The 22,971-nt window shown below is 42.0% G+C and overlaps 1 protein-coding gene across 3 annotated transcripts in view; it reads left to right on the top strand.

Annotated features, from left to right (window-relative positions):
- The window catches only part of Grb10 (growth factor receptor bound protein 10), a 198,334-nt gene that overhangs the window by 16,703 nt on the left and 158,660 nt on the right, over nucleotides 1-22,971 (top strand). For 2 of the 3 annotated variants that reach the window (XM_047560075.1, XM_047560074.1), the window contains exon 2: nucleotides 17,525-17,668. The exons of the other annotated variant lie outside the window; for it this stretch is intronic. The gene's annotated coding sequence lies outside the window, so the exon portion shown is untranslated. The remainder of the gene's footprint in view (nucleotides 1-17,524; nucleotides 17,669-22,971) is intronic. 3 annotated transcript variants of the gene reach the window in all.

Genomic DNA, 22,971 nt, shown 5'->3' with positions numbered 1-22,971 from the left:
CAGTCCACAGTGTACTGTGACACTGCAAAGGGGAAGATAACTATGGTGGTTCCAAATTTAGGGAATATAAGAACCCCTTTTGTGCTGATACTTTATGGGGCTAGCTTTTCATGTAGTCTTCTCTGTCTCTCTGTCTAAAAAAAAAATAAAAGCAGCTTTCTTGAGATATGATTCATATACCACACAGTTCACTCATTTAAATTTAAAGTGTAAGTTTAATTACAGTTAGTATGTTCAGAGATTTGTGCAATTGGTATGTATTTGTGTGTATATATTATACACATGTTGACATAATCTGAATGTATCCCCCCAAATCCATATGTAAATTTAACAGCGAGTGTGATAGATGGTATTCAAAGTTGGAATCCTTGGAGGGTAATTAGATCATGAGGGCAAAGACTTCATGAATGGGATTAGGGCTTTTCTAAAAGGGTTTGAGGGAGTGGAACCACTCTCTTCTGATCTTCTACTTTTGAGGACTCTGTGTTTGTCCTCTCTGGAGGATGCAGCTTAAGACATCTCTTGGAAGCAGAGCACAGCACTCAGAGGATACAGAACCTGTTGGCACCTTGATCTTGGACTTCCCAGCCTCCAGAACTGTGAGCAGTACCTATTTTTTATAAATTACCAATCCATGTAATTTGGTTATAGCAGTACAAACAGACCTAAGAAATATGTGCTAGAATGCAGTGTTACTATAACTAATACCTAAAAATGGGGAAGTGGGCTTGGAACTGAGTAATGAGTAGATGCTTGAATTGTTTAGAAGTATGTGCTAGAAAAATCTCCAGATACTATGAATAAAATCTTAAGGGTGATTCTGGTAAGGGCTCAGAAGAAGAGGAAAACTGTACAGAGAGCACGATTCTTAGAAATTATCAAAGTGGTTGTAATCAGAATGCTTGTAGAAATACAGAGAGTAAAGGCCATTCTGATAAAGTCTTAGACTGTAATGAACAGTATCTTTTATAAACTGGAAGAAGGGCCATTCTTACTAGAAAGTGGCAAAGAACTGGGCTGAATTGTGTCCTTGTCCTGGGGCTTTGTGGAAGGTGGAGTGAAAGAGCAGTTGAATTCTTTGATGCAGATAACCTGAAGAGCAGGATATGTGGTGGAAGAACTCTCCAAGCAAGGTATTTAAGGTGCTGCTTGGTTTCTCTCAGCTGCTTACACAAAGACGTGAAAAGACTCACTAAAAAGTCAAAGATTATTCTCCAGCTTTAAGATTTAATGTTTGCTCTGTTGTGTTTTGGATTTGGTTGGGTTCTGTTAACTCAGAAATGAGTTAGAGGGAATATTTATAATCAAAAGGGAAACGGAATTTACAGATTTGGAAAATTCTCATCCTGGCCAAATTATAAAAGCATGTTTAGGAGAAAACACTAAGGGTATATGGACAGAAGGAAACCACATACTACTTATCAACACCAAGAAAAACCTTGAAGGCATTTGGGGGATTATCAGTCCAAGGCCCAGGGGAAAAAACTATTTCAAAGGAGGTGCCCACAGGACCTCAGCATTCCTTACCTAGTGCCCCCTTGAGTCTCCGAATCTACATTCTGATGCAGCATTACTTGGCTGTCCCAGGTATGGCTCAGCAAACTCTGATGCAACTAGAGGACTGCCTTTGAAGGTACAGGTATTCAGGTGATGCTAACTTTGCAGGCATGCAGAGTGTAAGATCTGTGCAGGCATGCCTCCCTCCACTTACATTTCAAAGAGAACCTGGGTGCTCAGGCAAAGCATTGCCATGGGGGCAAGGCCAGTGAGAATTCCTACTAGGTTAATGCCTGATGGAGCTTTGGAGATAGGGATTTCTATAGCGAGCCCTTCCAAGGACAATGCTCAGTGGTACCGTGGTAGCAGGGTCACCCTTGAGATCCTGTAACTTTAGAGCCACCTGTGGGCATCACTAGCTTGGGGGACCCGCACGCACTTGACTCCAACCCGTGAGAACTGCTGAGTGTGCTGTGCCTAGCAGAGATGTGGGGGCAGGACCCTCCAGAGTCTTGGGTACCCAGCCTCCTCCTCAGTGTATTCAGAAGATGGAACACACTAAAAAGTCAAAGATTATTCTCCAGCTTTAAGATTTAATGTTTGCTCTGTTGTGTTTTGGATTTGGTTGGGTCCTGTTAATATCGTCTTTTTTTCCTATTTCTTCCTTTTGGAATGAAAGTGTCTGTCCTGTGCCTGTCGCTCTGTTGAATTTGGAAGAACATAACTTGCTTGATTTCACAGATTCACAGCTGGAGGACATTTTGCCTCAGGATGAAATATACCTTTGAGTCTCACTGATAACAGATTTGGATAATATTTAGATGAAACTATGAACTTTAAAAGTTTGAGTTGGTGTTGGGTGAGATAAAACTTTTGGGGCTATTAAGATGGAAGGGAATGTATTTTATCTCTGAGAAAGACATGAATTTGCAGGGACAGTCCAGTACTATGGTTGGAATGCTTATGTCCCTTCCAAAATTCACATTAAGATGTAATCACCAATTCAACAGTATTAAGAGATGTGACCTTTGGGAGGTGATAAGTCATATATAAATGGAGTAGTGCTTTTATCAAAGGGTTGGAGGGAACTAGGTAGGGTCTTCTTTTTGCCCTGCTGCCTTTTGCCATAGGAAGACTGGAGGACTCAGAAGAAGACCCTCAGCAAATGCATATGCCTTGGTCTTGAACTTCCAAACTTACAGACTGTGAGAAATAAATTTCTGTTCTTTATATTAATCACCCAGACTTGGATATTTTGTTATAGCAGTGCAGAAAGGCTAAAGCCCAGTTAATATATACCCAGATATTTGGAATTGCTACTGCAGTTTTAGAATGATCTCAAAATGATAGCCTCTACCTTAGCTATGGGCTACCCCTACCCACCCATTCACCCTGCCCAACCCAAAGGAACTCTACTTTCTGCCTACACAGATTTCCTTGACTAGAATACTTTTTACAAATGTGATCATCTGTGGTGTTTGTTACTGGCTTCCTTTATATAGTATGATGTTTTCAAGGTTCATCTATGTTGTAGCATTTTTTTTTTGTTTGCTTTATACCCTTTTATTATCAAATAATATTCCATTGAATATATACAACACTTTTTGTGTATCCATTCTATTGTTGATGGGTATTTAGGTTGTTTACACTTCTCAGCTATTGTGAATAATGCTTTTATGCCTATTGTTGTACAGGTTATCTATTTGAGTAGTTGACTTCAGCCCCATCCCCACTCCCCATATATCTAGATGTGACATTGTTGGATTATAGGTAATTCTGTGCTTAGCTTTTTAAGGAATTGTCAAACTCTTCCGCAGTGGCTGCTTCATTTAACATTCTCACCAAGCAGTATATAAGGGTCCCAATTTCTCTACTTATTTTCTGTTGTTATTCTTATTATTGTCATCCCAATAAGTATAAAGTGATACCTCATTGTGGTCCTTATTTGCATTTTATTTTTGAGTTGTAGGGATTTTTTCCACTTATCCTGGATTCTAATCTCTTGTCCGGTGTGATTTGAAAGTATTTTGTTCCTTTTTATTGGTTATCTTTTGACTGTCTTGATAGTGTCCTGTGAAATTTTTATTTTTTTTGGATGAAGTTGTTTAATTTTACTCTTTTTGTTGCCTGTGCTTTTGGGGTCATATCTGAGGAGTCATTATCAAATTCTTTGTCATGAAGAATTCCCCTATGTGTTGTTTATTGAGAGGAGGTAATTTTACTTCTTCCTGTGAGTTTGGATGACTTTTGTTGTTATTTTTTTCTTGCTTAATTGCTCTGGCCAGGACTTCCAATACCGTGCTGAATGGAAGTGGCAAAAGCAAAAACCCTGTCTTGCTCACAATCTTAGGGAAGTAGCTGTTTCACTCTTTCACTGTTGAGTATAACCTTCGCTCTGAGATTTTTGCTGTGCCTGGCACCTTGTGGGTTACTAGTTACTCAGTTCCCTTTCCCTGGGGGAGTTTTTTTTAAAGAAAAATTCTGTGCTCTCTGACAGTCCTGGAACTCTTGAATTGAGGATGGTCTATAACCATAGAACTACAAACTGGCTGGGATGTTTGGAAACAAGTAATTTTATTTTGTACTATATTGTAAGTAATATCACCTTTGTTTCCAGATGTGGCAGCCATTTTGTAGTTTTGAGTGTGGTGGAAAAGCTTTGGATTTTGGGTGCCATTTTAGAGGCAGGGAGTAGATCTTGTATCATAATTCCACAATTCTGTTGTGTGTGTGTGTGTGCAATATATATACATATACATGTATGCACAATATATATAGATGTATATACACAAAATATATATGTATATTGTGTATGTGTGTGTATTTGTGTGTGTGTGTGTGTGTATGTACGTGTGTGGTTTTAGGAGTCAAATCCAGGACCTCTCACATGCGAGGTGCACCGTTGAGCTGTACCCCAGCCCTGTTTCTTCTTGATTTTTCAGAGCAATTGAGACTGAAGGAAAAGTGACTATGGTGAATGAGTTCACCTGAATAGGTCTACATCTCTCTTGCAGTTTGGTCACTCTGATTTGGTACCAGGTTTAGGGTACATGTGGCATTCACATTAGGTTCACTTTGTAATACCGGTCAGTTTTGGCCTCCCAGAGGGAGAACATTCTACTGACTGCTCATGGGTAGACGTCAGAAGTGTGAGCAAGGCCTTGTCCCATTTGGAAGAGTACATCTCACATTCTCAGGTCAGAAATAGATACTCTTTCAAGTGTTGTCCAGCCCCCAGAGTAGTAATCCAGCCACGAACAAAGAGCGGGGCGTTGTGCTTGAGCTGGGGAGGCCCGGGACACACTGTCGCTCTCCACAGCCCCTCGGATCATTCCTTCCCGGCAGCGGACTCTGGTCTTTTAACATCAAACAGTTTGAACAGAAGGACACAGATAGCTGGCGTCAGTATAAGTGGAGAACAGTTGTTCTTTCTGTGGTTGGGAGGACCTAAACTTGGGCACTGATGTGTGCTGTTCACTTTTGGCCCCTGTTCTCACACTGGGAGAGGGAAGATGGGGAAGCTCTGGCCACCTGTGAGTGTTGGCAGCCCAGAGGAGGCAGTCCGTCATGCGGCTGCACTTCACCCGGGGCCAGGCCTCGAACTCTGCCGGGAAACTGGAAATACTGGACGTGTGACATTTTCTTTCTGTCTCTCCCCATTGGTGTGGCTTATTCAGGAGGTATTGGAAGAACATTCTAAATGACAGAGTTATGCATCTTGCCAGAATCAACAAGCAGGGTAAGCCTTTAGGGACTATAGCTGAGCCACTTTTCAAAGGCTTTGACCCTCCTGGGGCCCCTACTAGTCCCTTGAGAAGCAGAATGGAATGCCCTGCCCTGCCCTGCCCTGCCCTGCCCTGCCGGGCTGTGTGCAGCTTGCTGCACTGCACGTGGTCTGGCTAGGGATAATGATGTGTAGCCAGGTCTCAGGTGAAAAGTTCTGGAACCCTATTTTATTTTTAAGAAAAACTATTTGTATGAGAGTCTCCATGGGTTCTTATTACACACAAGCTAGGAGTTTCCCTGCAGAACTGTATTGAGAATCAGTGCAGTGTCCAGGGGGTTGTGGCTTCTCTTCTTTTAGATGAACCCATGTACATTGAAGTCTTAGGTGCTGGCTGAGGTTATGAATCCCAGGGGAGCAAACTCAGGCCCACAGGACTGTGGAGGCAAAGGGCATCATGTTGGAAGCATCATTTCTTAATCTCTTTGGTCCCAGGACCCCTTAATACTCTTAAAAATGATTGAAGACCACAAAGAGCTTGTGGTTATGTGACTATATATACTTACATTTAACGTTTTAGAAATTAAAGAAGAAATTAAAAAACAAAAAACTTCTTCCATTTAAAAACAACAATAATAAAGCCATCATCTGTAAATACAAATAACATCTTTTATGGAAGAATAACCATATTTTCAAAAACAAACAAACAAAAAGAACAAAAAGAGCGGCATTATTTAAATTTTGTAAATTCCTTTAATGTCTGGTTTCACAGAAGGCAGCTGGATTTCCCTGTCTGCGTCTGCATTCAGTCACATGTCCTGTGGCCTCCAGAAAATTCCAACCTACACTTAGGAGAGAATGAGAGGGAAAAGGAGAGATCGGATCTTAGTGTTTTGAAGATAGTTTTCGGCCTCACTGATCCTGGAGGTTCTGCCCCAGGGTGGGAGGTTCATCATCACTGGGCTCCATGTGACATGTGGGAGTGGAGCAGCAGTCTGAAAGTCCAGGGGTCACTCTGAAGCCCTGGCCCTGCAATATCCCCTTTGCTGTGAAGACGGAGTGCCAGACCCATCCGTTCCTCGGTGGATCTCTGTTTATTGTGTCAATTCCAGCAACTTAAATCTCGGAGACCGGAGGGACACCTGGTATGTAATCTTAAGCACAGAATTAGGGGAGCACTGAGTTTAAGTAAGAGTGCTTTGGAACAAAAAAAGAACTAATCATACTCCACAGTGACCTGTATGATTAGAAGAGGTGGCCCTTTTTTTCTTACATGTAAAAAAAGAGGTTTAGGTGAGATGAGAAGTGAGGGAAGGGTGTTGCAGAAGAAGCAAAGGGTCCCAAGCTCCTTTCCTCCTTTCCTGCCCTTGCCTGTCTGGCACTTGGATGTGCTGTACTGTGCCCCATCAAAAGACCTTGTGAGCCTGGCTGGCGCCTGAGGCGGGAAGGTCAAAAGCTAAAGGTCCCCTTCCAGACCCCTGAGGACTAGCTCCTCTAGAATGCCTTTGAACATTGGCATGCAGTTTTTGAAGAACTGATAAAAGCGATGGTTGATCATGCATGCTACGAGTTGTTTGTCTTTCCACATTCTCATTCCTAGGTCTTGAGCAATGATGAGATTTGGCCACACTCCTGGCATCTTGAACCCTTAGACCTACAGAAACAAGGTTAGGGACCATATTGGAGATGGCTGTGTCACTGATGGTACTAAGACTGAGAACATAGAGAGCACGTTAAAAGTGTTTGATTGAATTAATGAAAGAATAATGAATTCCAGGACTGAAGGTGAACAGTGGGTTAAGGAAGATTGTCAGGGAAGTTAAAACAAAATCACACAGCAGACGGCCATGAGTCCAAGATTTACAATAACTGGAGAAGTAATGAAGGCTTCCTTAGTGGTATAGAAAGAATATTTTCTTTCTTTAGGGCAGTTGTTTCTAAATTTGAGAGTCATCAAAATGGAAAGATGTCACGACATGAGCTTTTACCTTTTCTACCTAAATTACCTGAGTCAGGTAAAACTAGAAATAAGTGCAGGACCTACTATCTCAGCTTCCCACATTGGTTTTCCTGAATTTTGACATTGCAGGTTGCCCCCTTATTTAGTTTGGAAGAAAAGAGCCAAAGCATTCCTGCATGTCTGCCTCTGCATTACGTAGTCCATTTCTACATCCTGGGAGCTGGTGCTGGGTGGGGGGCAGACTGCAGGCTTGGACCATCAGTGATGGCGTGTGGTTGTGGGTGCTGGGATCTGAGCGGTCCCAGCTGGGGCTGCACCAGAGGCTACTGTGTAGATATTTTTGGACATAGATCACTTCCCTGCAAGTGGGAAGAGCTTTCCCTCAGAACCCTGAGATAGGAAACAGATGAGTACCCCAGGCCCTCTGCACACATGAGAAATTGGGGTTTGTAGAACATCATGTGGTTTCTGTTGCTCACTCAGCTTGGACTCTCCCACGTCCACAGGCAGAACAGGGTCACTGTCCTCATACTGTAGGACCCAGATGTCAATTTTGGAATGGGAGAACCAGGCACTGAAAGGTCTAGGTAGTCCAGTGCTCCTATATTGTGGGGTCTCTCTCTACATAGAGCTGGGCTTCCAGGTAGTGGGGACTTAGCTGCTGCAATGGTTTAGCATGGTACAGAGTACCAGGAACAACAGGATCATTAAGAGTCTTTAAAAACTATGGATATATTTTAGAAAATAATAAAAAAATGACATTGTTAAATAAAGTCATTTAAAATTTTATTAGACCCATACTCTATAGTCTTATCACACCTGCCTAGTATAATAATAATGCATTTCAAAGCCATTAGTAATTAGTTTCTTATCATTCCTGTTTGGATGAACTGTGTATTTCCACTGTTCTTGCTAAAATCTTGATTTTTTTTTTTGAACTGAGGGATCAGTTTTCCTTATATATGAATGTATATACTTAATCCTGAAAACCAATGGCTTTTAGTAGTTACTTAGTGAATATAATGAGTGATACTGAGAATGAAAAGATGTGATTAACTTTAAACTCTTCAGTTCTGGTCCTAGAAGTGATGCATATTTGGACTTTGGGGTTCACAGGGTAACTTGGTCAATTTTGATAACAGTCTTTTTTTGGTGTGCTGATAAAGCATCTGAACATCGACTCTACTTCTCAAGAGAGCTGTTCGTGGAGGAGGGCAAGATCTTATCTGTTTGCCATGCCTGCTTCACTCACAACTTCCTGCTTGAACAATGTTAATGATTGCATCATATAATTTATCTACAAGCAGTAGTATCTTTCTTCTTTACTTTCCTAGTATGCTCATCTGTCTCTTTTTTTAAACCTCTTAAGAAAAGAAAGACAAGGGAGAAGAAAGGAAGGAAGGAAGGAAAAGACAAGAAAAAATAGAAGGCCAAGTCCTTCTGCACTTCTGGAAGCAGCCTGTACAGAGAAGGGTCTGTGCAGTTAATGTTCATGTGACTGAGCCTGACGCACTTAATAGGCTCATTGTGTTTAGGTATAGAGCAGGGATTTCTCTGGAATCCCTAGAAAGGGAGGGAGAGCTGGACTAGGGTAGAGGGAGAATCACAGGGACTCTGCATGTAGATTTTTGGATGAGGACTGGGAGAGGCAAACAGTATTGCTGGTTCAGAACTTGACTAAAGCACTTCTTACATAGATTTAAAAATTCGACGAGTAATTTGAGATCCCTGTTTAAAAAATTTAAACCTAGGGTGCAGAGTGAGATTGCCACTTCCCGCCTCTTGTCTGTACCACATGGCAGCCCTCCATGGGGCTGGAAATCGTTCTGGGTTCTTTGGCTTTTCCCTCTGTGTGGAATCACAGACACGACACATGTAGGCTTGTCACATGCATCTTTTCACAACAGCAACTCCTTATTTCTACTCCTTAGTTCTTTTGCCTCTTTCCTCACATAGTTACCTACTGCTAATTCTGTGCCAGGTCTTTTGTAGGAATTACTTTTTGTCCTTGCATGAGATTGGGATTGTGGTCCTCATTTTACAGGTTAGGGAGGGAAATAGAGGCACTGGGAGACTGACTCCTTGCTGTGTCTGCCTCCTTTCCTGGAGCTGGCAGAAGCTGGGTTCTGAACCATTTTGTGACTGCTTGCCACAGACCAGAGACTCATTTCTATGGCGGCTCTTTTAAGGCTATTGCATGATTTTTAAAATTTTTGTTTTTTCTTATCGTACTGGGGATTGAACCCAGGGGCACTCTTCTACTGAGCTACATACCCAGCCCTTTGTAGTTTTTTGAGATAAGTTCTAAGTTGCCCAGGTTGGCCTCAAACTTGCAATCCTCTTGCCTCAGCCTCACAAATCACTAAGATAATAGGTGTGCGCTGCATACTTTTTGTGGCCACTGCATACTTTTCGTTGGATGCCTAGCATTCTGGAGGATTGCTTTACTCTATTTAAGTAGGCGCCTATCGGGGCATTTTGTCATTCGTTCAGCGAAGATTGGAGCTGCTTGACCTTGTGCTGAGAGTCAGGGATACAGCAGTGACTGGGACAGAGGGGTCCCAAGCTTCAGAGCTGGTTCTCAGAGGAGAAACCAGTACAAAACAAGTAGGCAGGAAGAAACACAGCAACAAAAAAACCTGTTGTGTTCTGAAGAAGAGGAAGTCAATCAACTGAGCTACAGAATCGCTGTGAACTGGTATGTGAGTGTGCAGGGCAGTCCGATCTCATAGGGGTGGACAGGGAAAGGACACGGTGGATGGGAATCTGGTTTCTCCAGTGAGACTGCAGACAGGAAGGTGGAAGGAGGTTGGAGGCTTGGGGGTTTGGGAGAATTCCAGATAGAGAACAGAAAACATGCCTAGGCTCTGAGGGAAGAGTGTGACTGAGAACCTGGTGGACAAGGTAAATTAATCATGGGACACTGGTTTCTGGGCAGCCTGAAGGGGAGGCAGGAGCCCTTGGGTCATGTGTGGCAGCTGTTGTTGAGTGTTTGAATGCATTCAGAGTATAACAAGTGTTGTAGGTTGAATGTGTCCTTCTAAAGATCATGTGTTGGGAACTGAATTTCTAAATTCATATGTTAATGGTATTTAGAGGTGGGCCTTTTGGAAGTCATCAGGATTAGATAAAGTCATGATGGTGGAGCCCTTATGATGGTATTAGTGACTTTGTAAGAAGAAAAAGAGAGACCTGAGTTGGCATGCTTGCTCTGTCTGGCCGGTGGTTGCTAAATGAGAGGTACCTTTAGGGTCAGATTCCTACATGGGTATACCTTCAAAGTGTCTTTTCTCTTGTCTCAGCTAAAACTTTTTAGAGAAACTTAGAAGAGTTAGCCATGATCTTCAAGATCATGGAGATACTCTTTTAAGTTTTTTTTTTTTTTTAAACTTCCTAGTGGAAACATGGCTTGTTATATTATTAAACTTAGCATGCCCAGAAATTTTTTTGTCTGCCATTTTAATGACCCTGAACTGAGCATGCCCAGAACCATCCATGTTGGCCACCCTACGTTTTAACCTTTTACCTTGGGCACTATGACCTTGACCTGAGCATGCCCAGGAACTCACCCACCATCTTTTCTTCTTGAACTCTGACACTGATATGAGCATGAGCAGAAGTGGACGTTCTAAACTGAACATGCTCAGGCATGCATCTTCCCCTAAAATGAATATGTGCAGGATCTCAGAATCAAATCTCCAGGCTTCCTTTAATCTGGGAGAGCATTGCTTTGATCTGTGGTGCTCTCCTTATGGGCTTTCTCCAGTCTTTATCTTCTTGTTGTGCTCTTTGTCTTTGTATTCACCAAGAAGTAAATCTTCTGTTTGGTCACCCCACCATGTGATATTGTCCACCATGTTATAATGCAACAAAGAAGACCCTCATCAAATGCCCAGCAGATGTTGGTGCCATTCTCTTGGACTTCTCAGCCTCCAGAACCATGAGCCAATAAACTTCCTTATAAATGACACAGTCTCAGGTATTTTGTTTTATATAACAAAAATGGACAAAGACAGAAAATTGGTACTGAGGAGTGGGGTCATTGCTATAACAAATGCCTGAAAGTGTTGAAACAGCTTTGGAACTGGGTAATGGATAGAGGTTGGAAGAATCTAGAAAAGCAGGCTAGAAAAATCCTGTTTTGCCATGAATGGAGCAATAAGAATGATTCTGGTGAGGATTCTGGAGGTGAGCAGTCAAGGAAAAATCTGGAACTTCTCAAAGATTACTTAAGTGGTTATGATCAGAATGTTGATAGAGATGTGGAAGGTAAAGGCATTCTGATGAGGTCTCGGACAAAAATGAGGAAGAATATGGTGGATACTGGAGTGAAGACCATCCTTGCTAACAGTGGCAGGCATTTTGCAGAATTTTGTTTATGTCCTAGGACTTTGTAAAATGTAGAACTTTGGAGCAATTAATTGAGGTATCTGGTGAAAGAAATTTCTAAGCAACAAAGAATTCAAGCTGCCACGTGCCTACTGCTTATAGTGAAATGAGAGAGCAAAGATATGACTTCAAGATAGAATTTATAATTAAGTACATGGGAAAGGGTGGAAAGATTTGGAAAATTTTTAGCCTGCCCATGTGGTAGAGCATTTTTGTAAGAGAGAATCTAAGGTGTGGCCAAGTGATTCTTTGCTTAAGAGATTAATAGGGAGAGAAGGAAGCAAGGTGCTATTTAGCAAGACATTGGGAGAAAGACCTAGAAGGCAGCCTAGAGATCTTCAAGTCTGTCCCTATCATCATGGGCCCAGAGATCTAAGAGGCCTGCATGGTTTCTGGGGATGGGCCTGGGGCATTCTCCAAGGGCACTGCACAGAACTGCCTGAGTCTCTGCTGCTCTCAGCATTTTGGTCCATTGCTCCAAGGTGTTGCTAGCTGTGGCTCAAGTGGCCCCAGGCATGGCTAAACCTGCTGCTCCGGAGGGCAAAATCTAAATGATGGCAGGGTCACATGGTATTAATTCTTCAAAAAAACAGAATGTAAGGTCTTGAGGTCGTGGCTACTTACATGTCCTTAGAGCATGCCCCTCTAGATTTCAAAGGCTGTTGTGGATGACTGTGGACCAGGCAGAGGCTTGTTGCAGAGTCTCCACTAGAGCAGTGTCTAGTGGGACTGTGGGAATTGGATCACTACCAAGACCCTAGAAGTTTAGAGCTGCCATCCTGGGATAGCTGCAATTATGAAACTCCAACCTGTGATTCCAATCTGAGAGAATTGATGTGTGGTCTGTACCCATCAAAGCCTTAGGGGTATGACTGTCCAGTGCCTTGGGGACCCTGCCTCTGCACCAGATGTATCCATGAAGTGGGATATGGAGTCAAGAACATTTATTCTGGAGTTTTGAGATTTCATGTTGTTTACCCTGTTAGGTTTTAGATTTTTCTGGGACCTATTACTTCCTCCTTATTGATTATTTCTCCCCTTCAGAATGAAAATGTCTGTCCTGTCTACCTCACCATTATGGTTTGAAAGTAGATAACTCGTTTTGATTTCACAGATTCACAGAAGGCAGGAATGTACCATAGAATGAATAGTTCCTTGAATCTCACCTATAACTAATTCACATGAGACTCTGGACTTTGGACTTGAGTTGAAGCTGGAAGGAGTTGAAATTTTCATGCTCTGAGGGTGGAATGAATATATTTTGCATGTGGGAAGGATATGAATTTTAGGGGCTAGGGAAGAATGCTGTAGTTTGAATGTTTGCCCCCAAATTTCATCTGTTGGAAACAATCCTTCCAATTGTATGTTAAATTACTGGTCCTTGGGTATTTTGTTATAGCAACAGAAAATGGACTCGGATGGCATGTAACCATCGCTAAGTCACAGACTCAGTGAAGCTGAAGGATGGGTGGGTGGGCACAAAGGGTACTGAGAGATGAAGAGACAATGTCCATGTCAGAGGAGAGGTGGTGACCGCTTAGATGAAAGGAGATGAGTGACTTTCATTTGCTTCTGCAACCAGAGTTAGTTAGGCTGGTGGATTGTGTGGAAGGAAGGTATGAGAGAAAGTTATAAATGGAAGAGAGCTCTTGGTTCAACCACGTGCAGTTTGGTGGGTGTTATGTATAATGACTTGAACTGAGGGAAGTTGGGGGAATTTGGGCAGGTATGTAGCCTGCTTGCAGTTTTTCTGTGTTGAGGAGTGTGGCAGTTTGCGTCTTATGCATGTGAGTCTTTCTGAAGGATAAGTTATTAAAAGGTGCAGGTCTAAACCCGCAGTTTGCGGAATGCTGCTCCAGCCCCAGTGGTGACCCCAAACCTGTGCAGTGCACCCACTTTTGATTCAGAAGAATTCCATGCTCACAGCTATCCTCAACTCTGGGTCCTTTTAATTTTCAGCATTTTTATAGGTCACAATCATCATGGTCATTGTCTTCTTGGATGGAAACACCTGAAGACTCAGAGAATGCCAGAAACCTAATTGTAGAGTCCTGTGGATCCTGTGCTTAGGTATAGATGAGAGAAGACATATATCCACTCTTATTTTGGCATGGCTCATTCATATACATGCAGCCATGAGGAAAACACATGTGTATTTGTACATTTAGCTCTTCCCTATGAACAGTAGCATGTGTTTTTGTACCAGTAACATACTGTTTTTAATGACTTTTGCTTTAGACTTTTATCTCTCAAGTGTTGCAATATTCTATAGTTTGTGTAGAGCTATTCTTAGGACTGAACTAACATATGCATGTATATCAGCTATTGTGAGCAGGGTATTATCTGTCTGATACTCTGTGTATGCATGTGTGTTTATCATGTCCCTCACTGCTTTTTTGACTTTTAACCAGTTTTAGAGGAGTATTTTGCTTCTTTCAAGTAGGCAGTCTCTTCATCTTGTTGGATTTCTGGCACATACCAGAATGGGACTTCATAGGATCATGGGATTCTACAGTTAGGCTTGTGACTTTCCCTGACACTTCAATTGTTGCCCCCAAAGATGAAAATGACCTTGATGACTGGCAAGGGCAATGACAGCCACCCTTGACTGACATATTTGTGCTTGCTTGATTGGTGCTTCCTGGAAGTTCCACAGTGAGGATTGTTATTGTCTGTTCTGCTTGACTCTAGAATTGAGACTCAGGTGGAGCCTGGGCCTGTATATATCTTTAGGTTAGGTTTTGTTGGTTTCAGTGGTGGTGGCCAGTTTGGAAGATCTTTGTCACGTCAGCATCCTGTTCCATAGCCTGATGCACCATCTCTGTGGACTTCTTTTGGTGTCTGCTGGTAAGGAAGGACCCTTGTGGGGCTGGACCAGGTGAACGGGGCTGTAATGACTAAGTTGTTGCTTAAGTGTTCTGTGTGTTTAATGATTTGAGTGTCTGATAGTTGGCAGTTAGATGAGAAACATCCTGCATTTTAACTTCCTTCCTCGACTGTATTCCTTTGGCCTCACGTTATGTTATTTTCTTTAGAAAAGGAGCTACAGCATTTAGACTGTGCACTGTCTGAAGGTGCCCCCAATATAAGTAGTGTGAAGTGTGATGTTTTGTATTTAATTTTTTTTTTTTTGGCAGTGCTGGGGGTTGAATTCATGGCTTTGTACATACTAGACAAGTCCTCTACCACTGAGCTACACCCAACCCCGGTATTTAATTATTGATTCACTTTTAAGCTGTCCACAAGTTCTAGCAATAACATTCTGAAATTTTATAACTACTTTTTATAGGAATTAGCCCTTTCTTCAATTCCATTTTATTCATGTATTTCTTAATTTGTCCCCATAAATGCCTTCTTACTTAGTGAAAACACAGTAGTCTCTTTATCAGTCCAATATGGAATTTAATTTTTGTAAATTAAAGGTATTCTGTCGCCTTTTGAAAAAGCCTACACTTCACTCCAGAGCTGTCTGGCGAACACGGTGAATATCTTTGTGGTGAAAGTTGTGATTTGTTGGGTGTCTAAATAGTCACTGTTATTACTCTAAATATTTAGTGCGAGAAAGCTAGACAGAAAGAAAACTTTATAGGAATTTTTGGACGATATCAAAGATCCTTGACAGGAATCAAGAGGCATTTTGTTCCTGAAATATTTTGGAAGTAAATAAAACATTTAATTTGCCAAGTTTAGTGTATTCTTTAATAAGATCTTAAGTTTTTGTCACGTCCGTCTGGAAACCTGCAGGAGAAAGCACTCTCTTCACTGATCAGGGAAATAGACAAGTGAGTTCCATCTGGACTCTGTAGGTCCCTGTCCAGTGGTCAAGGTCAGCGTGTGAGACGTGCTGATCTGTGTTTGGGGTGTTTCCTGGCTGGGTGTAGGTGCTGATGAGCTGTCCTGAACAGGGCCCAGAGATTGTGTTTGCAGCAGGCTCTTTTATGGCAGTTGGTCAGCACTGAGGTTATTGTCAAGGGATGTATCTTAGTCACTCTGTTCAGTTTATCAAATTCAAAATTCCTGTTGTCTTTATAAACTGAAGTTTCTTATCAACTTTCTTGAATATCGATAAAAATGATGGAAGTGGTGATGAGCTTGACAGGACAACTCTATTTTCTTTTACCTTAATTACAAATCAATTTCTTGTGCCCAACCACAATTAAAAAAGCAAATCTCCCAAGCATATGTTCTGAATCTGAAGGCATATGCTTGGCAGATGCATTGGGAAGTGGTCCTGGGGCATTCGGATCAGAATTCAGGAAAAGATTAGGTTCCCTGGAGATGGAAGCCCCTCAGGATATGAGGATTACAAGTGATCCATAGCTGTCATTATGGTGATCCTAAGCCCATTTCCCAATCCTCTGGCCCATTGCCATTTCAAAAAATCCTTTCTTTTTTTATGGCACTCCTTGCTTTTTTTCAAATTCTATTTAGCTAGCTACTAGAATTTCAAAATGTTCAGGATGACATCATCATTGTGATACTTTTCAAAAGTTCAAATTCTCTGTTTTTTTTTAAAAGGGTTAAAGTAGGTATCACCCACCTGAACGTATACCTGTTGAGCCTTGAGCAGTCAAATGATTTTGTATCTCCCATTTCGGTCCTGACAAGATCAAGATCCCCTTCAATCATCAAGCGTACAACTTGCAGGTGGTTAATTTTGTATGTGATTATGGGGAAATCGTTTGGTATGTTATAGTTCTTGACAACTAGTGTTTATTGCTTACTAGACATTGGATCTTGTCCTAGCCTTTATGTGCATTAACTCATTTACTCCTCATAAAGGTTCTATAAATGAGATGCTCTTTTTTGGTCTGTTTTGTAACTGGGGACACTGAGGCTCAGTGAGTCTAATAGTTTGCCTAGACATCACCTGCTAAGTCAAGGTAGTATCAGGAGATAAATCAAGTATGTCGGGTTTCCAAGCTTGAGTTCTTAGGGTTGCTGACAGGACATACTAAAGTGACTATATTTGTAAATTGTTTATTTAGGTTCTGAGCCCAGGACTTCTTCCATGACAGGTAGGAGGCTGAGGTAGGCTTTATTTTCACCCTTTAATGATTAGGCAAATTTAGTTGGGTCTTTCATTGAGTGATTGTTGAGAGCACACCCATGTCACAGGTGTACCAGGTAGGGCAGGGGACACACAAAACAGCAACAACCATAATGAGTCTCCTTGTTTCCACCCTTGTTCTATGTTAATCACTCTCCTAAGTCATTTAGGAGTGTGTTGCATTTGAAAGTGTTACTCAGCAGGACCCCAGTGTGATGTACTAAAATCCTCAGTGAGGTGGGTTTTATCCCCAGTGCCCTACAGAAGAGCCAGGGTTTGTGAAAAGCTACCTCCTGCAAGGCAAGGGTTTCTCACCACTCTTTCCATGCCTAGAATAGTGCCTTGAACTACCAGAGTATAGAACTTGAGTAAGTGAATCAAAGTAGATGGGAGGGGTAGGATTCAAGCTGCAGACTTGCCTACTGTTCACCTCTGCTGTGGGGAATCTGTGTTTCATGCACAGTGCGTTGTTCTCTGTTCAGTGCCCCTATGCAGAGAGTGGCATGGGGTGTCATGGGCTGGTGCCTGGGCTGAGGTGGAGAAAACTCTCTGTGAGTTGAATGGAGGGAGCAGGTTTAACTGGGGGAATCCCATGAAGGATGTGAGCTCCAACCTGGGCTTGAGACTTGAATTATAGGTCAGCTTCATCTTGAGCCTTTCCTTTGATCCTCTGGTCTCTTTAGGAACTTGCCCCTGCAGTTAGTGGAAGTGGCAACGAGAAACCTACCTTTTGTGGACTCACTTTCTTGTTTTGTTCTTCGGAAGAGCCTTTTAAACCATCTCCTTGAAAAAAATACTCTTTTATAAGTCTTTTAAAAAAATTTATTCCTGGGTGCCTGTTGAGTGCACATTTATGTCTTACAAATTTGACTGAAGTTCAATGATGGTCTCTTTGACTTTCCAGCTTTGGTGCTGACCACGATGCTGAGTGGGAGGAGACAGCCCTGGGGAGCAGCAACCCAGTGACTGGAGGGGTCCTCACCTCTGTTGTCAGTGAATCTTGGTTGGCCTCCCAGGCAGTCAGAGCCGCTGAGCCAGCTGCTGACAGGTAAGTCCTGGGTGTTTTCAGCTACAGATAGTGCCTTTCTTTGCAGGAGAGTCGTCTGTTAAATATTGATCAAGGCAAGGTCAATAAATGCATGTCACCATAGACAAAGGCTAACACTAGATCCTTTATTCCAGGGTTCCCAAGGGCGTTTCCCTGCCTGTCTGTTCTTTCTCTTGCTCCTCTTTGGCTCCGTTGTGCTTGGGAACACTGAGCTGGTTTGGGTGTGTTGGGAGAGCTGGGCCACTTGATTGTGCAGGTCCCCCCTGCCCTTCCATAAGGTTGGGGCATCAGTGCTGCCTCCTGGGTTTTTCTGGTCAACCTGTTGCATGTGAGCCTTCAGAGTTGGTAGCTGTTGTTTGTGAAGGTGGGCTACAACAGATTGAGCTGGGGTGGAGGGTGTCTTGACCTCTGACTTGTTTTCCACAAGGTGTGTGTAGGTCTGCTCTGACTTTGAGTGGGCATGGGCTTCACTGACTGAGCTGAGAGGGCCTGGGATCCAAGGCAGGACATTGGACCTGAATGCTCGTGTTCCCAGTGTTCACCAAGATAGCTGTTGTGATGGGGTTCGCCAAGGATGAGTCCAAGATGGAAAGTCTTAGCCTTCAAAAACTTCTGTTTCTGTTGATTTGTTCCATGGCTACACATTGCACCCTAAATCCTGGCCAGACAGTTCCTAAAACATAGACTGATGGAGACATGGTAGTAGTGTGGGTGGTACTCTCTAGGCTCTATGTTTTGGAATGTGCATTCTCTCTAAGACAGTGCCAACCCCACCAGGGACATTGATAAGCCTCTGCATTAAAAGACCATAACTGATCTGAAGCTAGACTCAGTTAACTTGGTTATGTTTTAGACTGTATTTGATGGAAATTGTTAGAGGATTAGTTCTTGATTTCCTAACTTGTTGGTATTCATTCCGTAAGTTCCCAGTGCATGCCCACCTAGTACCAGGTACCGTCCTGTGTGCTGTAAGAATCATGGGCACTGGATGGCCAAAGTCCCTTCTGTAGAAAGTAGATTTTTAGTAGAAAGATATTCTGTCAAGAGCTCATGTTTTATTGGACCTAATAGTTGAAACCTAATTCCCTAGGGTTTCAGAAGGATCATACAAAACAAGGGGGTGTGAGAGGAACTAGCTTTTGTCAGAGTAGCTTATGGTTTGCAGAGATTGCAGCTCAAGGAACCCAGGCCTGGATGTAGGCAAAGCCCATAGTGGGAATCAGGGACCCTGCAGTGTTGAGGCCTCAAAGGATAGACTATGAGGGGATCAGGTGGGCATCAGAATAGGCCCTGCTTTTTCTTCTGTATTCAGTGCATCTCGAGAGCCATCCCTATTTATTTGTGGTCATAGTGAGAAGAGGAGAAAGGTTTAGTCATCTAGTTTTATCTGGGTTTTACTTCCCGTGGTTTCATTTACATGTGGTCAAGGGTGGCCTGAAATCACAGTTATAGTACAGTAAGATATTTTGAAAGAGAGACCACATTCACATAACTTTTATTATATTATAATTGTTTTATTAGTTATTAAAATTAATCTATTGTGCTTAATTTATAAATTAAACTTTATCGTAGGTATATATGGGTGGAAAAAACTTGGTATTTTAATGTTCAGCATTGTTTGCCATCTCAGGCATCCACAGGGTTACTGTGAGGAAGGGGTTTTGGATTATCCTGCATGGATAGTGTGGGACTACTGTGTGAGTGTCTTAATCATTCCATTTTCTATTCTCCTACTTTCTGTTCTCCTACTCTTGGACTTAGTTTGACTCTCTTCCATCTCCTTTCTGGCTGCTCATTTTGTTCTTTTTGGAGTCCTAGGATCAGTAGTTGAGTTGGGTTCAGAGCATGACATCCTCAAGCTTAGTATTCAGTACAGCAGCTCCCACCTAGGGCTACTGCATCTTGGGTAGGGCACTTTCCTGCTCATGGCTGTTGGGGACCAACCAGCCCCACCATGGTGCAGCTCTCAGTGGGCTTTTCTCATAGAAGAGGGCAGCTCTCTGCTTGCCCTGCTTACCCTGGAAGATGCAATCAGAGGAGGGTGCATTATTGAGGCTACACTCATTCATTTATTAAGCCCTATAGTTTGAATAAGGGTAGAAATAATTTCTCTGCCCAGTTGCAATGATTGATAGTTCTTTCCCATTTATGGTATACTTTAAATCAAAGCATTCTGAGAATATAACTAAAAATTATGTGACTCCTGCCTTTTTCTTTCCAAAGTTGGAAAAATCACAACAGCTGTGTCACACACAGATAGTCATAAGCTAGTCTTTGAGAAACTCTTGTACATTGTGGTGTTGTATCTTTTTGCCTTTTTTGACATCCTGTTGTTTTTGCCTTCTTTAACAATTAACATCCCTTATTCTCTATTTCTGTGATTCTTTTCCCCTCACCTCTGTGTCTACTGTTTGATCTATATAAAAGCACTTTCATATTCTTTTGATGGACTTGTATTATCCTGTGGAGTTTCCTTATTGTTTTATTTTTGCCTTGTCAGGGTACTTAATCCAACACATTTTGATTTGGTAGTTTTGTGTGTGCCTCCTCTCACACATTGCATTGAAAACAGATATCACATATCATTTGTGTTGATATTCCTGTGCACCCTCTCTTGTGGCAGAATCTTGATAAACACCTGGTTGAATTGTTACTTCAGTTAGCTTCTAATATGTTGGAGTCTTAATTCATTGTTCATTGATCCATAGAATCTAACAAATGCCAAGGTTGAAGGAAGAAAAGTAATCTATTTGTGAGTAACTTAAAGATGTAGCACATTAGCTCTTCTTTCTTTCAAGAGTGTTTGTGATTCTTGTGGAAGCATTTTTATGATGACTACTTTAAAATTCTTGTCAGATAATTCTAGTCTCTTAGTCATCTTCATGTTGGCACCTGATAATTGTGTTTTCTCATTCAAATTGCCATTGTCCTCATTCTTTGTCTGATAGGTGATTTTCGGTTTTATTCTACTCATATTTTGAGTATTACATTGTGTGAATCTGGATCCTATTTAATCTTAGAAGGGAGTTTCACTATTGACCTGTAGTGTGTAGTTCTGAGTTGGTGTGGGATTTTCTGTTCCTTGTTGGGCAGTGTTAACACCCAGGTAGGGGGATGTGGAGGTGAAGGGCTCACACACACACATTGCTTCAACATTGTAGCATGTGGATAGAGACACATTACATGGAGTTGAGGGGGAAGCAGATGTCTTTCAGTTCTACCTCAGATCACCCTGTTCCCCTCAGGGACCTGGGGCAGGAGTATAACCTGAGCTCTCTGTTGGTCCTTACCTACTTTATCCCTTAGGAGGAATCGACTCACTGCCTGCTTCCAAGTGGGAGATAGATCTACTCCCACTTGGTTGGCAGACATCATGCTGGAAGCTTGTAGTGTGTATACCTACTTTTGTAAGTCAGGGGCCAGGAAGGGGTAGAAAATTAGATTCCTACTTAGCCCCCCTGAAACTATAGTGTCAAGAAACTGTCCTGTTAGCATTTGGCTGGGCAGTATTGTCAGAAGCATTGGGTTCTCTTAGATCACACTTTTCTTGATCCTTTGGAAGGACAGGCCTTCTTGGAGCTTTTCTGACCTGAGTGTGCTGGCAGTTCTGGGCTGGAGACTAGCACAGTATCCTGTCTTGAAAACAAGGAGGGATAAAGAACCTGGGAGCTACCATATTCCTCCTCAGTCCCCTTCACAATCTGACTTCTTTTCGCCACTTCCTTGAGTCTTCCTTGGCTTGTTGTTGGTGAGATCCAGGATTGATCATACTTCATCTTGTTTGGAATTGGAAGGTTCCACTTTGGCATTTGAAGGCTCCTGTTTGAAAACTTTCTTTCTCACATGGTTGTTGAGTGTTAAGGAGAGAGTTAGAAAAGATGATTTTAATTATCAGGATCCTATGAATACCTATTAGAGGATAAAAACTTGAAAAGCGAAGTGGGTGATTTTTTAAAATTCCAGCATTTTCCAGAATTGGAAGGATTATGACTCAGTAATCTTTTAGTGGTTGCTAACTTGTCAGTCTTCTCTCTTTTCAAATTGTTAGTCTGTCTTTTTGCTATAATTCGGAAGATTCAAAACAAAAACAGTAGTTTTTGCCATTATTTCTGTCCATCAGAATCAGGAAAAGATCTGATTGCTACTTAGGAAATCATGGTGCCTTAATTTTGGTGACTTTCAGTGTTTCTATGAAAAAACAATTTCTCAAGAATTAAACTCACATTGAAATATTAGTAAGTATTGGTAAGTTTCTGGCAATTTGGGGCATTGGCATATTTAGAGATAAGGTAGCCGTATTATTTCCTTAAGCTTGATGTTTTTAAGGAGTGACCACACCAAAGTTACATTTGAACATAGTGTACTGCAAGTCAAAGCAGTTAGTATGGTATTTAAGATAAGTTACAGAGATCAAAACCCAGCAGTCTCAGCTTAGGCACAATCTGTGGCGCCTCTGATGTCACAGAATGTGGTCTGGTCCTTGGAATGTTCACAGATATTGGGAGCAGTGTGTAGGGAAGTAGATAATAATGTAGAGACTACATGCCACATGGAGAGAGGAGGTTCCTGTTGCTATGGATACAGTCCAGAACAGGGTAATACTAGTGGCAAGAAGAATACCAGCTAACACTTACTGTACTTTGGGTGTGCTTGGTATTGTTCTAAGTGATCCCAGGGATGAGCACATTTAGTCTTTACTATAGTCATAGAAAGTAAATAAATAACGCTCTCCCCATTTTGAAGATGAGGATACCAAGGCACAAAGAAGTTAGATACTGTTGGTCCTCATCATTCGAGGATCCCATATTGGTGAATTTGCCTACTTGCTAAAACTTATTTATAATCCCCAAATCCATATTCATGGTGCCCTTGCGGTCATCCATGCACATGCAGGGAGTGGTGAAAAAGACACAAGTTCCCAGCAGAGCCTGAGGAAGGTTCTTGTACTGGGAACGAGTGTCCTTTTTGTAGTCTATCTGGTGTCATGTTTTTCCCATCATGTTTTTTGTTGGCGATTTTGCTGATTAAAATGGCCCTAAGGCATACTGTTGATGTGTTTCTAAGCTCAAGAAAGCTGTAATATGGCTCATAGAGAAAATACTTGTGTTCAATGATCATTGATTGGGCATGAGTTATAGTGTTTTTGGCCATAAATTCAGTGTTAATGAATCAACAGTATATTTTAAGTAAGGCGTCTTTAAACGGAAACACATGTAAGCCAAGGTCATATATTGGTTGGTTGACAAAAATGTGACCAGAGGCTCTGCTCCTCTATTCCCTCTATTTCCTCCAGGGCCAGTGAC

Source organism: Sciurus carolinensis, chromosome 8 (assembly GCF_902686445.1).
Source record: "Sciurus carolinensis chromosome 8, mSciCar1.2, whole genome shotgun sequence".
NCBI classification, from domain to species: Eukaryota; Metazoa; Chordata; class Mammalia; order Rodentia; family Sciuridae; genus Sciurus; species Sciurus carolinensis.
This window is presented reverse-complemented; position numbering and strand designations above follow the sequence as displayed.